General features: G+C 40.8%; 1 pseudogene across 1 annotated transcript; it reads right to left on the bottom strand.

Annotated features, from left to right (window-relative positions):
• Nucleotides 1-13,541: 13,541 nt before the first annotated feature.
• LOC307114118 (mitochondrial import receptor subunit TOM40 homolog) lies at nucleotides 13,542-14,209 on the bottom strand (annotated as a pseudogene). The gene has a single exon. The product of its transcript is annotated as a mitochondrial import receptor subunit TOM40 homolog (transcript).
• Nucleotides 14,210-15,761: the final 1,552 nt, after the last annotated feature.

Below are 15,761 nucleotides of genomic sequence, written 5' to 3'. Positions count from 1 at the left end.
GTCAGTAGAAAACATCTTGAGGACAGGAACTTCAGAGGCTGAATTCATATACCGATCTTCAACAAAAAGACTGTTTATGAAGTCGGAAATAAAAACACGCTTCAAAAACAGTGCAGAAATTTTAAGTTGATACCAATTATGAATATACTTGTATAAGTGGTGGATTATTTTTTAATTATTGAAGATTACACCAAACTAGAAAGATATTTTACTCCAATTTAATTTTTTCACTCCTTCCGTTTTCCTCAAACCTTCATATTGTTTGACAGTATGTTGCACGACTGTTGCCTGTAAGTGTGAAAAGTCAAGATGAGAGTTCACAGCAGGTTGATGGCCTGGAGATGAGAAGTCTGTCTGAGGACATTTCAAAGTTGCAAAGGTATTATTCTCACATGGAGTTATTTCTCAGTAGGTGTGAACAATAGCTACTCATCAAGCTGGTGTAGTGTGAAATAGAGTTTCCTGAAAAATGATGTGCAGACATATGCAGAAAGCCACATGCTTAGCGCATGCACAGGCTGCGTGCCTAACTCCCAAGTGTTGGAATATTTGCCAGGAGATGAGCTAGAAATGCAGAGGTTCCCTTCAGAAGTAGCCCGAAAGAGGCACAGCTCAGAATCAGCACTGATCCGTTGGGCGCTAGGCATGCACATGTTGAAGAACAAAGAGTGGGCAGGGCAGCTGCGTTGGAGAAGGGAGGTTTGAAGAAAGGGGAGGGATATGGTTTTATGCAAGACATCAGAAGTCTTTCTATGTGAGGCTAGAAGACCCATGGCCCTGAAAGCAGTTTTGTTCATCCTGCTGTGCACCGTGTCACAATTTTGAGGTCACAGTTGCGTTTTACTCATCTCCAGTGCTGAATGAAGGGATTCCCATGTAGAGGTACACCCGTGCCCACGTGCGTGTGTCTGCTGAGGAAGTATCTGCCCAAGTTCATACAGGGCTCCCGGGCTCAGTGTATTATTTGGGTATTAGGTTTGTTTGTACCTTTTCTCCAAACAGCTCAGGCACCGCAAACAGACCTTTACATGAATATTTTTCTCAGCTGCATGGTTCTCCTCATGACTTTGACAACTGCGCAGTAAGGAGGGAGGCAGTTAGGGGAGTAGATAGCATGCTTTTGAGTACAACATAAGTAAAGCAGATATATCTGGAATGAGGTGGGGGGAGGGAGGTGGAGAGAAAACATTCAAGTGTTTATGTATATACTTATTTTACCTCACATGTTTAATAAAGGATTCGAGGTGCCTTACTCCCTCACCCCCCAAAAAAAGGTATATAGGACATAAGGCTCATGAATATATAAACAGCAAATAAAAAATTGAAAAAGGAGGTAGACTCAAATATGCTAACTCTGAGGGTTAATGAGAATAAGAGTGAGTCATTTCACTACACAGATGGAGGTTTACTTATGTGGTTTGGTTGGCAGGTGTGCTGACTCCGTGGTGTTAATCTTCAGGTTCATTGTGTAGGAGGCCCCAGTAAATTCTTCCCTTCAGTTAGAAAGGACCCAGTAAAGAGATGCAACTTGCTTTGAATCCTAAAACTGGGCAGGTGGGGAGTCAGATATTGCTTCATATTCCAGAGTGGTTGCTTGCTGTTCTGCGAGGTTTGGTTGTCATGCAACAGGAGGTGGCTGACCAAAAAAAAAAAAATAAAAAAAAAAAATGTACTGGTGCAAATTGTTTCTCATTCTCATTGGCATCAGTTCATTTTTTAAGTAGCTTTTAAATTACCGAAGTAACACATGTTTCTTGCATAATCCCAAACAAAAGTATAAAGATAAAAATAAAATCTTCTGTAAACCAATTACTCAGCAACCATCTTGTTATTTCAGCGGTGCGTTCTCTTCTGCTTTGGTCTACTTGTGCACGCTCACACCCATTTAGTAAAAGCCTGGGGTCCTCCTTGACTCTGCACTTTCTCTTACACCCAGTATCCAACATATAAGAGAATCCTGATTTCTTGACCTTCACTCTTCATAGACTTTCAGCACCTTTTCCTACTACTGGTAACATCCACTCTGAGCCACCATCAACCTTCCCCTGGCACACTCATCCCTTTCTCTCACAATCCGCCATAGTGTCTTTTGTTTTTGTTTTCTTTTTTTAAAATTTCTTTTAATTGATTTTTTAGGAAGAGAGGAGAGGGAGAGAGAGAGAAACGCCAATGAGAGAGATACATGCTGCCTCTTGCATGCTCCCTACTGGGGATCAAGCTCTCAACCCAGGTATGTACCCTGACTGGGAATTGAACCAGTGACCTCTTGGTGCACAGGACAATGCCCAACCAACTGAGCCACACCAGCCAGGGCCATAGTGTCTTTTCAACACTGCATCAGAGTGATGATTTGAAGATGTAAGTCAAATTCTTACTCTCCTATGTTCAAAAATCTTCAGTGGCTTTCCAATTCACACCTTTGGGACAAAAGTCTAAATTCTCCATCGTTGGAGCCTACTAGGTCCTACACTATCTGGTCTACCCTACCCTAGGTGGCATTCCATTGTATTTTAATTATCACTTACATGGTGTTCCAGTTAATAATTATACCATATTTTAGTTAACCAACTGCCCATTTATTAATATCGTCTCTTCTCCTTTTTTCCTGCCGTAGACAAGGCTGAAACAAATGTATCAGTATGCATATAATTACACAATTATGTGAATCTGCCTTTATCAGAAACTTCCTCTGCAGAAACATTATACCAATTACTCCACCACCAACCTGCTTCTTTCAGAAGCCGACTCTGATTGTGATTCAGCCTCGATGGCGGCCAGAGCAGACTAAGCAAGCCCTGGGATTTTGCATCTGAATTCCTATTTTGATGGCGGTGTGATTTTGAACTACTGTTGGCATCGAATTCAGTGCCAGTCTTCTGACTTTGCCTTGTCAAATTGGACAGGGAGACGGCTGTCTTGCAAAAGTGGAATTGTCACTAATTGGCCACAGAGGAAAGATTCAAAATCTTGCCAAAAGTCTCCTGCCTTCTAAGGGAATAAAATTCCCCATATAACTTTCCCTCTCATTAGAAAGAAACAAACCCAATATGAAAAAGCACTTGGTGGACGAGAAATCACTGTATGAATGCAAGGCATTGTTTTTCTTGTTGAGGTGCTGCTGTTACAGCCACTGTGAGAGGAATGCTAGTGAGATTCCCTGGATGCTCGGATAACGTGGGCTGTCTGTCCAGCTTCCCCTTTTTACCAGCTTGTTATGTCCTGTTAAGAAATGTCAAGGAACAAGCAACAGTAAATAACTTTTGACTTCACTCTGGCTTTTTCATTTAGATTAAAGCAGATACTTCAGGTGCAGTCTACATACAAAATGAATGCTCTGTAAAATCTTTTGTCACTTGTAATGTTTGGAATCAAGTTGGTTTTCTTTATTATGACTAAATGAATTTAGCAAGAGTTAAACATTGCTTCACACTGCGAATGACAACCATTTATTTTTGTCCACTGAGTGGACACTGTGGAAAGATTAATGTTCCATAAGAAGTAGGGTTAAATAATGAACTCTGCTCCCAAGTAGAATACATTCCATAGTATTTTATTTTAAAATTACATATTATTTATAAAAATCAAGCCAGATGATACTCTCCTGAACAGTTCAGAGAACTGGATTTTAACAAATCTATTTCTACTTAAATTTAAAAAGAATGCAAATATGTTTACAAGTCTAGAAATATGTATATTGGCGTTTAAAATGAGATTGAATAAATTTTCAGGCGTTAAAACCACTTATTTTTAGAATTTAAAGTAGGTTTTAATTTTAGATTTTCCTAAAATGAAACAAAAAGAGACACATGCCACCATCTATAAGTTGTCAGAGTTTTGGGAAACAGTTAATCTTTGAATTATTTACTGAGGTAAATAATTTCTAATAATGCATAAATTCCTTGCTTTCATCTTGCTTTAAAATAGTTTTTATGGTAACTCTAACTTTGATCTTGGATATCTTTTGGCCAAATCTGTCAGGACATCAAGCTTACCACAGTCCACTCTTTTAAACATCTCAAGGATCAAAATTAGAAAAGGAAGGGAAATAAAATATAAGTTAAACATATTGTCCGAATAAACCATGACATTGGATTTAGATTACTACATACTTCTAGTCCAATATTTGTGATTTAAAAACCATGCAAGATTACTAAAGATCCCTCTCCCCATTGCTTCATTGTCAAGTTATTGCATGCAACCAGTAATAGTCTTAATTTGGAGAATTAAAAAAAGTTGGTTTAAAAATAAGTTTGAAATTTTATAATGAAAGTTTCATTTTATGAACCTTTAGAGATCACAAGAAATTTTAAATAACCTATTCTAATTTTCTGCCAAGCAAGTCCATATCCTGATTAAACTCATCAGTCCAACCCTTCCCACTAGGACCACAGAGCTGAAAGTTGATGGAGAAAAATTACACCACCAGGATAGCTGAAATCACCTCAACTTTATGACCCTAAATATCAACAAAGCACTCAGATCTGTCAAACATTATACTTACCAACCACAACAGAACAACACTGCCTCTTGCCAAAGACAGTGTTCAATATTTTTTCCTTCATTCAACAGCAGATATTCCCTCTCTCTTCTTGGAGCACATTCTTATTCAGACCTAGGACACTGCAGCTGCCTGCTCTTTTATTTCTTCTCAACTCCACTTTCTCTGCATCTTTTACTGGTGCTTTCTCTTAGATCTGCCTTTTGTCAAGTTCTAGTATTTCTCTTTGGCTCTTATATGTTCTCTACATTCACTCTTTTCCCAGGCAAATTCATTTAATTTCATAGCTTTTTCTATTGACCTTCTGATGATTCTCAAGAGGAAACTATGGACTCAAGAGGCAGCTCCTAGACCCTCCTCTCCCGTGAGCTCTAGATCATCTATTCCACTGCCCACTGCACACTTCCACCCAGATGTCCAGTGATAGCTCAGTCTTAACAAGGCTGAAACCTCTATAGTCAAGCCTTCTACACCTCAGTGTCACAAGGCTGAGAAGGGTGTTTCAGGTGGAAGACGCAGCCTGTGTAGAAGCCCAGAAGTATGAGGTATTATAGATACTAGAAGAATGCCAAGTACTCCTGTGGTTTTTACATAGAGAGTGACAGGATCAGAGCTCTATTGTAGACAGATAACCTTTGTGCCTGAGTAAGAGCTTTTTGGGATGCCGGTGAAGACACACACTTGTGTGTGATGCCAGGAAGTTTTAGAGCTTTCACGGAAAGCACTGATCACATCCTGGGTGTGGAGGAGAAACATGCATGCGGTACCTCCTTCGCTGGATCAGACGAGGACGGACTCTGTCCTCCTCAAGGCGGTGCTCCTTCAGCTGGTGTGAATATCTATGGCCACCATTTTGGAATTTCTCTCTGGATAGGAACAAAGAGTTACCTCTTCTTTGAGTGTTGCGTTTCAAAGGCAGGGCTGCCAAAGAGTAGAGAGCAGGCAAATCCTGTTGGATTTGCACCCTGGGCCATTTTGGTGTGGTTCAGACCCCACCCTGCCCAGGTTGAACATTCTTTTCACATTCCTGACCTGTCTTCTGTCAGCACTCACGCAGCAGTTGTCTTCTGGGCCAAAATAGTGAATGCATATTTCTCAGTTTCTGCATAATGTAGCGCTCATTTGCTTGTTCAGAGAAACGGGAAAGAAACCCACAACGAGAGGTCTCAGGAAGGCTGAAGGAGTTGCCTAAGTGCTGTGAGTGAAGTCAAGAGATTTACTTTTCTTCTTTAACTCAGGGGACAACACATTATTTTTTTTAATAATCTGCAAGGGGGCTGGGCTGAGAACCTCTGCCAGTTTTTTCTTTCCAAGAATCTGTCATCACTTAACCTCCCTTAATGAGAGTCTGTGTGTAAATTTCCCAAATTTTCACTTATAAATTCCGACCATAATGGAAATTATACACTATATATCATATGCATTCAGTCTTGATATAGTACTATCATATTTATTTTTATTTAAGATCATTTGTCATATGTTTTTTGTTATCTGAATTGTCAAATGTTTTTTTAAAATTGTCTGTAAAAATCCTACACAAAATATTCTGCTGTTCTACAACATATTTAATTTACTCAAGAACTTGGGGTCTGTGTAGGCAAGAAAGATTTAACTATCCCATAAATTTATACTTTGATTTTGAATATATTTTGGCACCAAAGGAGAATATGAAATTGAAAGTAATTTTAGCTTCCACACTTGATTTATATTTATTTGTGAGCTATGGTTCCATTGGCTTAAATGCTTTGAAAACTAATGCTAATGAGATTTAAATCCCTATGAAATCTGATTCTCAGATGCCATCACGTTCTAGAGTGTGATTTTTCTCTCAATTTTTCAATTTTTATTTCTAAAGTGATTATTATGCTAATCTATTTCCAACAATTCAAAATATGCTACTAGCTTTAATTCTATAATCCTTTATGAGTCAGGCAAGAAGTAAGAATAAATAACCCTTAATTACTATCTCAGAGAAATGAAGCAAAGCTCAAAAAAGGACTTTTCCAAGTAAAGTATAATATATATATATATATATATATATATATATATATATATATATATGTAACAAGCATAGATATACATTATATATGTGATTGTTCTAATAATGTCCCCTCTCACCTTTAATATAGAAAATGACTAGGTTGTTATACTCTATACGTATTTGTGAGTTCATGCTTGTAGAATTTTCAATGTGCATTTAAGAGAGTTGTAAATTCTATATCTTTGGACACCGCATTAAAAATAAGAACTTAGATGAACATCTTGTCTAATCAGCAAGACAGAATTTGATGTGTTGAATTTTTGTTTATTCAAAAAATAGTTAGAAACATTTGTTATATGCTTGCCCTGTTCTACCCAATGGGAGTAGAGTAGTGAACTAAACAATTTTTTTGACCACATAACTCTTAGGTGCATACAAAACTAATTTCCTTCTCCTCTCCCTCCCTCCCTTTCCTTCAAAATTAATTTTTTTGTTACTCTGTATTTTTTACATGCTGAGCATGTAAAATCAAACAAACATGAAGTATACCTACAACAAACCTCAGTCTTTTTGTAAATTCTTATTCTCATTCCCTATTTCCATTTCCCAGGTTGCATCTTCCAAAGTCATTTGTGAATTGAAGTAGACTTCCTTTAGGTATATTCTTTTATTATTTATTTATCTTATAATTAAAAAAATTTTAAATTACAGTTGACATATAATATTACATTAGTTTAAGGTGTACAACATAATGATTAGATATTTATATAATTTACAAAATGATTACCCTGGTAAGTCTAGTATCCATCTGACACCATACATAGTTATTAAAAATATTGACTATATTCCCTATGCTGCACTTTACATCCTCATGACTATGGACCTAGAGGGTACTGCCATAAGTGAAATAATTCAGAGGAAGACAAATATTATATAATTTAACTTATAGGTGGAATATAAAAAAAACACCACCACACGAAGTGAATAAACAAACAAAACAGGAACAAACTTATAGATACAGAAAACAAATTGATGGTTGCCAAATGGGAGGGGGTTGGGGACTGGGTGAAAAAGGTGAAGGGATTATTAAGTATAAATTGGCAGTTATAAAAAATAAAAGTAGACTTTTAATGTGGTTTTTTTTTTTTAATTGATTTGAGAGAGAAAGAAAAAGATCGATGTGAGAGATAAACAATGATCGGCTATCTCCCATAGAGAGATCCCTGCAGGGGATCAAACCCACAACCTGGGTATGTGCCCTGACCGGGAATCGAACCATGACACGTTGGTGCATGGGACAATGCTCCAACCAACTGAGCCACACTGGCCAGGGCAGAAGTAGACTTTTAAAACGGTATTTTCTGAGGCTAACTTAGGACCATAACACACTCTTTTTATTCTCTTTCAAGATGACATCTTTAGAACAGATATAAAGCAATCACTACTCTAGAACTTCTGTGACTGTATCTACCTTTTGTTTATAAGTTTACTTAAAGTGTCCAGTTCTGAGCCATGTTTGCGGCAAACATGCCGATTCCACATACCCTTAAATTCAAGTCCACATGTTGGGGTTGCATTTTGCTGCCCATTTATAGCCCTGTTTGGCTTTAAATGTTTCGTGAAATAGGATATTTGACTTCAACATTGACTACTATCCTCATGATCATTTATAAGAAAGCCAGAATTTGCACCTAGAACCATAGAAATAAAAGGAAATGTGTAAACCCAAGGAAACAGTTACTTTCCCATTACAACATTTACTCCTCTAGTCCTGTGTAGGTCTGTGTCAACACAGATTGACAAAGTCATAGAATTTTATTAGACAATGTGAAAACTCATTTGCGAATTTTATTGCCGTCCATCACTGCTTGCATTCACAGTTCAGGGCTCTCCATTGTTGTGAATGACAATTGGGAGTGATGGCTGGCTTTGGCCAATGTTGAGGTGGCAATTTCTCACTGACAGGTGTTCTTTCCTAATTACCTCCATTAGTTCCTCTTTATTGCAAGACTCCATGTCCTGATTCGTATACTCTTTACTGAACACCAAACCAGAACTAACAGCTCCAATGTGCAGCGAAACAATCACCGCTCACTCACCCCACACTATTGCAGTGCAGCGGCTGTTGTCAACGGGACTATACTTATTGTACCGTCTGATGGGTAGGCTTCTAACCTGTGAGGAATTCAGGCTGCAGGGGAAAACATCGTCAGTGGAAAGTCAAACCTAGAAGTCTGCAATTTGTGAAAGGTGCTGATGAGACAAGACACAGTCTTGGGCGGGGGGATGTTTGAGCTTAATGTCCCAGAAAGCCAGATCTTCACTGCCACTCAACAAGAGCCGACTGCCCTCATCCTGGGGGAGAGATTCTGCAGTTTATTTCAAGGCAATGCTCTTAAGTATTCCAGCAAGCTCCCCTTGTTTCTTGGATTTGTGTTTTTCAATATGCAGAGGACTTTAACAGTATCTAAAGAATCATTTTTTTCAAGTGATACCACATACAACTTTTTGCATTGCATATGATGGTGTCAAACATATTACATAACTCTATGAGGTCGGTATTACTAGTTCCTATTTATTTTTCTCATTCTTTTCCTTTCATGCCTTGTTCTTGTCTCCTCTTTCTCCCTTTTATTCCTTTACTTCTCCTTGCTAATAACAGATAAGGAAAGCTGAAGTCCCTTGTAGGTCAAGCATGATAAACTCGCGGCCCACAACGAATATTTTTGCGGCCCAGCCAATATAATGGCTTGTGAGAAACGTTTTAATAAAAATTTCGTAACTTAGTTTTTACAATATCCAGTTATACATAATTATTAATAACGAACTACAACGTTCGCTAATGACGGATTACTATAATCATGTTGCATTCATTTCCCTTACGCGACGTATGTGCAGGCGTACCGTTTCTCTTCACTAATACTAGCAGCGAATATTTTAGCAGCTGATTTCCACGTCAGTCTTGGACTGACTTGTTTGGTGTGTGCAACAGGAAATATTTTGCTTTTGGAGAACAAGAAAAATAGGTTTATTTGCGTTACGCTTGTTAATTTGTGCAGTTATTCAGTGTCTGGTAAGTTCATGTTCAAGAAAAAATATTAATTTTTATTAAAATGTTCTATTATTTTATGTTAACGATTACTCATTTATTTCAGCCCTTTGTATTCCGCATGTGTCTATTGAAATCCACATTTCTATGAAAATTGAAGCTTTTGTTTTTTTTGCGGCCTACATAAACTTAAACCTTGTTTACTTGGCCTGTGTTAGCCTTTGAGTTTGACATGCTTGCTGTAGGTCAATTCATTTGCCTGAGACTACACAACTTTTAAGTGGATGAGCTGGGACTAACATCCAGCCTTCTAGGTTCCAAAGATTACACTTTTTCTACTGTCCCATGGATCCTATTCCATAGGATGTCCATCAATGAAATGATGACAAGAAACCTGCAACCTGTATTCATGAATTGACATACTTAAGTATCCATCATCATACAAGTGAAGCATATATGTGATTGATTACATTTTTACTTTCCTGTGAACAGAGTATGAATTTGATCACTTTAAAAAGTTACTCTTGTGCCCCGCCAGAGTGGCTTAGTGGTTGAGTGTCATCCTGTGCACTGAAAGGTTGCTGGTTCGATCTCTGGTCAGGGCACATATGGAAGGCAACTAATTTATATTTCTCTTACAGTGATGTTTCTCTCTCCCTTCTTCTCTCAAAGCATGTCCTTGGGTGAGGATTAAAACCACAACAAAAATAAATAAATAAATAAATACATTTTAAAGTTGCACTTGTGATCAAGTTCTATATTTTCCCCTTTTCTTATCTGGGGGCACCGTTTCTTCAGCCATGGCCCTGCTCTTTTAGGAAATATTATCAGTGAGAATTATAAGATGAAACCTAAAGGATTAAAAGTGAAAATCAGCTATCAACCAGTTATCCGATATCACATATATTTGGGTGAGAAATGTAAAGTGCCAGTGTTTGGAGGAAATTTGATTTCATCATCTCAAAAAGAAATACCATTGATTCAGGGCAATGGGAGGGGGCACAGGTATAAAAGTTGCAGTGGTTTCTCAAGGTCATGTCAAAGACAATGCTTATTTTACACTTTGAAATGTAAATCTTTTATTATGTTACCATCCTATATAATAAAAGGCTAATATGCAAATTATGTCCCCTTGACCGGGTGTTCGACCAGGAGTTAAACCACGGGACAGGGCTGGCCGGCCAGCCACCCACGGCCCCTCCCTCCGGCTGCCTGGCCTGATCGACCCTGGGGCAGGCTGGCCAGACCCCACTTGTGCACAAATTCATGCACTGGGCATCTAGTACTACTATATTTTGCTATCAGTTTCTATTCTCTTGGTAATTTTTAAGTGTCTGATGCTGTATGTTTACCTCAGCTGTCACAGAACAATTCAGCTTCTCTAAATCAGTTACATAACTTAAGATGGGATGTGGGAGTAAGGCCAGAAGAAAAAGAATTGTAACAGGAAGCGGCAGGCTGAGAGTTTGTGAACGTCTAATTCTCTGCCTTTGACTTATGTGTAGCAAGACCAGAAGAAGTCTTTGCTGTTCTAGTGATGATGCCCTTTCAAGTTCCATCATTATTCCTTACGACAGCTATGTCTTCGCTTTTGGTCGTGTGGAGGAATTTAAATGGACATAAATAGCACACCTAGCAGAGAGTGTGACACACAGGATGTCCTCTCTTCAGGTGGGTTTGTTTTCTCTTTCTGTCTTTTCATGATGCTGTCATTCTCCCTGGAGCTTCTCTTACTGCCTAATATTATCCTAGCTTCTCCAATGTTGCTCTGGTCCCCTCCAAGATCAGCCTACATCACACAGTGGCTCCTACAGAGAAGTCCTCTTGTTAGTTTAACCACCTGCAGACAACTTGACTGTTTTATCTATTTGTACAATTGTTATGTTCTGATTTGTAACTTCAAAAATATTTAGAATTGTTTAAAGGAGGCTTGGCCCCTTTAAAAAGCAGCTTCAGCAGGCAGGATGACACAGGCGCATGAAAACCAAAGCTGTTGAGAGCTACAGCTGTCTGGTCCTTTCGTATGCAGATTTATGGAGCACGGAGGGGGGTTGAGAATGAGCTGTAGGAAGACTTAGAAGAGAGTTGGCAAACACTCTGTGAAGAAGAGGGGCCTCAAGCTTTGGTCTCTCAGGAAATGCAGGCTGACTCAAGGAATCAATAGCATATAGAATTGGACAGGACTTTTATAATTCCAACTAGAGGCCTGGTGCATGAATTTGTGCACGGGTGGAGTCCCTCGGCCTGGTCCGCTATCGATCGGGGCCAATTTGGGCTAATCAAGGCTAGCTGGCCAGGAGGAGGGTCCGCAGGAGGTTGGCTGTGGGAGCACACTGACCACCAGGGGGCAGCTCCTTCATAGCGACCAGTCGACCAGTGGTTTGGTCACTTAGGCTTTTATATATATAGATAATATGATCTAGCCCAACCTCCTTATCTGACAGAAAGGGCAAATGATATACTGAAGGTCACAGAGCAACAAATAGAGCTTCAGAAAACATCTTAGGGAGGTTTTCTTTGCATGATCTCTTGCCCTGTGCTGAACACATAGTAGGTTGCCAATATATATATCTAATGAATGAATGATGGTATGAAAGCACTTATCATAACTAATGGGTGTCCTAAACATCTAGCACCTTCCTGCACAACTTAAAAAAGTTAAGAGTCAAGCTGAGGGAAGGTAAACAAGTAAATCTCCTGGCATCTTTGTCTGGATGAAGTTGCATTTATTTGGTGGTTTAGTTCATTAAGAACCTGTAGTGCCTGCAAGGCCTTCAGTGGGCACTGACTACACCGTGAGCCAATGCCCCTAAAACCCCACACGGAGTGCTGCCCACCCCCTGCCAATCACACAGCATTTTGAACCCTTCACTCTTCATGTACTTCTCATCAATGGAATGTGGGCTCCATAAGCCAAAGCCTGTGTGGTGCTTACCTCTGAGTCTTCAAGGCTGAACACAATAAAGAGCACAAAGTTAAGTGCTCCGTTGAATTCACAAAGCTCTGCCTAAAGATTTGGCCTCTACTGGACTCTTCCTAGAGTGGGCACAGGGTTCTCAGTTCTGCTCTGTAAGGTTACTTCAGCTCCAATCCCTTCCTCTTGCCTGTAGATCATCTCTCTGATTAACCTCCACTTTTACTTCATCTTAAACTATGACCCAGATTTATTGAGTTCCTAATCTAGAGGTCTGCCAGGGAAGCCTGACTACTCACACTCCGAAAGGATGTGAGTGAAAGGATGGTCTTCTAACCCCAGGACGTGATGTCCTCTCTGATCGAGTATGCAGCATCAGCAGTGAAAGGTCTAGAAGTGATCAAAAAGGAAAGGGGATACCCACTCTCCCCACCCCACAAGGGTGTTATCATCAACCTTGGAAATAAAGTGAATGACATATGTTTGGATCCAATAGTGATGTGCCAGACTATTGGGGGTGTGAAAGGTGTAACAGAGGAAGCTACTGCATTAATAATTTTATATATATATATATATATATATATATATATATATATATATATATATATATTTTTTTTTTCCTGTAAAATGTCCCAGTTCTTTCATAACTTATAAACATGCTTTATACCAAGAAGTGGATGGGAAAGTGGGTGGGGAGCAGACCTGGGATGGGGAAGCTCCTCTTCTTGCTGCCCCCTCTGGGCGGGGCCCCAAGATCTTGGGGGGTGGTGGTGGTGATGCCCCAACACCTCCCTGAGGTTGTCTGGCAGCCTCTGCCCCTGGTGCTCAGATTCTAGTGTGCCCCTTGATTCTAGAACCCCTTCTGGGCCCCAGGTCCACTGGGCACACAGCCCCCGGTGCTCCAAATCCTGAAGCGCCCATGGTTCTAGAATTCCCCCCTCAGCTGCTGGAGTGATGGCCACCTCCTTTCTGCTGCCCCCCTGACCACCAAGGAGGGAGCGAAGGGAGAGGGAGGGGCGCTTAGGTCTCTCCTCTGTCGGGGGAGGAGCAGGGGGAATCTCCAGGAGGGAGAGAGTGGGAGGCAGGAGCCAGGAGGGGCTCAGCCAATGGTGAGGCCAAAGCCACACTGGAACTTGTTCTTTTGGTGATTCAGGAAAGCCCCGAGGGCCAGCGTCAGGGGCAGGGGCGGGAGCTTCTTCTCCAGCGTGGCACCCACGATCCTGTTGCTGTCCACGGAGCCTTTGAAGAGGAGGTTGGCCTTGGGCAAGTCCAGCTGGTACCCGAAGGAGACATTTGTGTTTTGCATTCTTGTGTTGGCCTCAAACTCCATACCTACCTGCAGCTGGTCACTGGCTTTGTGGTAGGATGTTGCGTGCATGCCCGCCTGGCCCAACGGTACTGTCGCCAACCAGTTGTTCAGTGTGTATTTCCCAGCTGGAGACATGACAGTTCCCTCCTCCCCAGGCCGCCGGTGGTAGACCAGCTCTCCACCCAGTGCCAGACACGGCGGATGCTCTGGAGGAAGTAGGCCACGAGGATTCCTGAACCCACCAGGACGTCTGGGTTCCCGAGGGTGATGGCTGCTGTGAAGTCAGAACCCCGGTACTCCCCATCCACCTGCCACTTCACCAACTTTGACTGCTGGGTCCTGATGGCCATCTTGGACCTGAGGCCGGGGCCCCGCTGGTGAATGACCTGAGTGCTGAGGCCGCCACTATTGTCCATGTCACCCACCAACACGGGGAATGCCTCTGTGGGACTGCACATGCACAGGCTTGTTAGGAAAGACCAGGGAATAATTAGGGGCACCGCCTTCGACACTCCCCTAAGTCTCCCCTAAGTCGGAATTCCGATAAACAGGGCAGGTGGCCTTCCACACACTTCCCCTTTATCAGAATGTCCTCCTGACAAACTTTCCAACCAAGCCTCATGCTTCCCCACACCCCGGCATTCCTGCCACTCAGGCTGGAAAAGCAGGGAACCGAGGTAGGGGAAAGCATCAGGAGAAATGCAGTGGTGGATTGGAAGCTGGAAGTCAAGGATCGGGTTGAGAGGATATTGGCAAGGCACTAACAGCATCTACCACACTTAAGGGCGAATCCTGGCTCTGCCACTTATGCTTTTGGATAAATTAGTTAATACCTCTGTGTCCGGGTCCTCATTTGTAAAATGGGGATGAGGACACCTGTTTTCCAGTGTTGTGAGGAGTAAATGGGATCCTGCATGTATATGACCAACATGTCCTGAAGCTGCAGAAGTCAGATGCTCTTACTAAGTGTTTGATGTGAGTATTTATGAATTGCCTGGCTGGTTCATTCACTTATCAGTTACCTGCTTTTCCAGGAGGACTGTCACAGATCGGGTGGCATAAATATCCCACAGTTTTAGGAGCCCTGGGACACTGATGTTCAGTTAAGAGTGACGGATGGTGGGAGCAACCCCTGTATTTTAGGGACATGTAGCCAGCACCACATGGGAAGTTTGGGATTAGAGTTTAGTTGTAGGCTTGTATAGAAATAGGTTTTCCTAACCTATCAGACTAAAGTTTCTTATTGGTAATTTTTTTCCCCACTGATCACTATGTTCACATTAAGATTTTGTCACCTCAAGGGGCATCTTCAATTTAAAAGAAGAATTACTTCAGCTTTCCTCATTTTGTCGGCAAAGAGAATGCCAAGAAAGAGCAATTTACCAGGGATCCCTATGGAAGAAAACTTTTCTATGGCCAAGTTATTACATACAGAATTTAGTAACATAATCGCAAATAGCTTATTGAAGATTGGAGGGTCAATGATGACCTTGAAATGCTAAATTGTGGGAACTACGTGCTGACATCTTTTGTGAATGCTAATCTAATTTACTATAACTTTATAAACATCGAATACTAAATATTGAAAATACTAAGAAAAATGAGCCACATGACAAATTGTCTTCGCTAGTCACCCCAATTAGCAAAGTCCTGAAAGTAATTAGTCTAGGCTGAACAGAAATTAGGCAACAGGGGAGAGCAAAATTTAGTCAAACTTGAAATTCTGACCTATTAAGCTGGAGCAGGTTCAAAACCTCTGATGTTTATGCTATTGTCAACTTTGGAGTCTACATGCCTGAACAAACCTGGTAAATTTTGCAGTGAATAGACAGACTTTAAAAGGTAGAGTTTTCTGTTCCATGCAGTTGGGTTCAGTGCACATTCCTGTATCATTGTCTGTCACATGGGTGCAAATTGTGAAACCATGACCAATTTTGGAGCTCTAAATGAAACGCCACTCCCAGCAATTCCTGTAGTCCATGATTAGTTAGCTACTCCTGGAAACTTTTA

The sequence above is a fragment of the Cnephaeus nilssonii genome (assembly GCF_951640355.1).
Source record: "Cnephaeus nilssonii genome assembly, chromosome: 18".
Classification (NCBI taxonomy): Eukaryota; Metazoa; Chordata; class Mammalia; order Chiroptera; family Vespertilionidae; genus Cnephaeus; species Cnephaeus nilssonii.
The sequence above is the reverse complement of the archived record's forward strand: the minus strand, read 5'-3'. Positions and strand labels throughout refer to the sequence as shown.